The sequence below is a fragment of the Cebus imitator genome, unplaced genomic scaffold, assembly GCF_001604975.1.
Source record: "Cebus imitator isolate Cc_AM_T3 unplaced genomic scaffold, Cebus_imitator-1.0 Scaffold449, whole genome shotgun sequence".
NCBI classification, from domain to species: Eukaryota; Metazoa; Chordata; class Mammalia; order Primates; family Cebidae; genus Cebus; species Cebus imitator.
The window spans coordinates 1,063,839-1,066,077 of record NW_016107764.1 but is presented as its reverse complement, the minus strand read 5'-3'; positions in this window follow the sequence as shown (position 1 = coordinate 1,066,077).

Here is a 2,239-nt window from a genome sequence, read left to right as displayed (position 1 = left end):
CCCTCAGCAGCAGCCATCAGGGAAGTGCCCACTAAACCCACACCACCGTGCCATGGCGTGCCCCCTCAGCAGCAGCCATCAGGGACGTGCCCACTAAACCCACATCGCTGTGCCACTGCGTGCCCCCTAAAGTGACTAAGAGGTACTGGGATATGGAGAAATGGCTCACTCCTGCAGTGCTGGTGGGAATGTAAAATGTTACAGCCACTCTGAAAAACAGTTTTGTAGTTTCTTAAAAATGTAAACATTACACTTACTATACAGTCCAACAGTTTCACTCCTGGGCGTTTATCCTAGAGACAGAAAAACTGATGTTTACCAAAAACTTGCACACAAATGTTCATCGTATCATATATATATATATATATATATATATATATGTAAAATTGCATCATCGTATCTTTATTTGCAGTAGCCCCTAAGTGGAAAAGCCCAGCTGTACCTTTCCGTGGGGTGAGTGGGTAAACAGACTACCACAGCCACACAGTAGACCTCTACCCAGGAACGAAAGGAGCCCACTCGGAAATGCCAGCAGCTCAGATGGTTCCTATGGGTGTTGTGCTTGGTGAAAAGGCCAGTCTCAAAAAGGCCCTGCTTTGTGACTCCATTTCTGTAACATGTCAAAGGCTGCAGGAGAGCCTTGGGGTGATGGGACAGTTTTGTATGTTGAACGTGGTGCTGGTGACATGAATCTACACATGTGAGAAAATTTCATAGAACTATACACATAAAAAACCAAGTAGAGAGTAAATAAGAAACTTAAGGCTAAGGTAACCTAAAAGAAAAGTATTAGAACATACAACTTCCAAACCAGTAAAAATGGAATAAGAATACAATTAAGCAAAAAACTATGTTGAATGAAAAGGAGAAAGGGGAAGAAACCCAATAAAAAGAAAAGCAGACGCAAATAACACAGAAGAAAAATTAAATGCAAATCAAAACTACATTGAGATACCATCTCACGCCAGTTAGAATGGCGATCATTAAACAATCTGGAGACAACAGATGCTGGAGAGGATGTGGAGAAATAGGAACACTTTTACACTGTTGGTGGGAGTGTAAATTAGTTCAACCATTGTGGAAGACAGTGTGGCGATTCCTCAAGGACCTAGAAATAGAAATTCCATTTGACCCAGCAATCCAATTACTGGGTATATATCCAAAGGATTATAAATCGTTCTATTATAAGGACATGTGCACATGTATGTTCATTGCGGCACTGTGTGCAATAGTGAAGACCTGGAACCAACCCAAATGCCCATCGATGATAGACTGGATAGGGAAAATGTGGCACATATACACTATGGAATATTATGCAGCCATCAAAAACGATGAGTTTGTGTCCTTTGTAGGGACATGGATGAACCTGGAAACCATCAGTGTCAGCAAACTGACAGAAGAGCAGAAGATCAAACACCGCATGTTCTCACTCATAGGCTGGTGGTGAACAATGAGAACACATGGACACAGGGAGGGGAGCACTACACACTGGGGTTAGTTGGGGGGAAATAGGGGAGGGACGGGGGGGGGTGGGGAGCTGGGGAGAGATAGCAAGGGGAGAAATGCCAGATGTAGGCGATGGGGGGGAAGGCAGCAAATCACACTGCCACGTGTGTTCCTATGCAACAATCTTACATGTTCTTCACATGTACCCCCAAACCTAAAATGCAATAAAATAAATAAATGGAAAAAAAAAAAAGAAAAATTCAGGACAGGTCGAGAGCAGAAAGAAGCATTGGAACTGTCCAGTGAGCAAAATAAGTGCAGACAGACTAAAGGAGCTCGTCACAGCTAGGGACTGTCAGGCTGGAGGAAAAAGTGACGCCTTTGCTGTAGACAAGAGAGACATTACAGCGTAAGGCCACGGGGCACGGAAGGAAGGGTGTGAAGACTGGCCAGTCAAAAGCTGTGCAAAACAGAGCTTAAGAAGTGGCATTAGTTTTAGACAAAATGGACTTTAGGACAAAATGTATATATTAAGGATATGCTGAAATCACTTGAGAAGAGGTCCAGCTCATGAGGAGGATGGAAAATCTTAAATGCTTATACACTTAATAAAATACATAAAGCAAAAGTGGGTAGAATTACAGGGGGAAGTTGATGAGTCCATCAGGACAGTTGTTTTAGAGATTGATGGGGAGCGTCAGCAAGAAACTTAAAAATTTGACAGGAGTGCTGAACTGCACGGACGCTTACAGAACCCTGTGCCACAGAAACAGAGGGCACTCATTTCTGAACT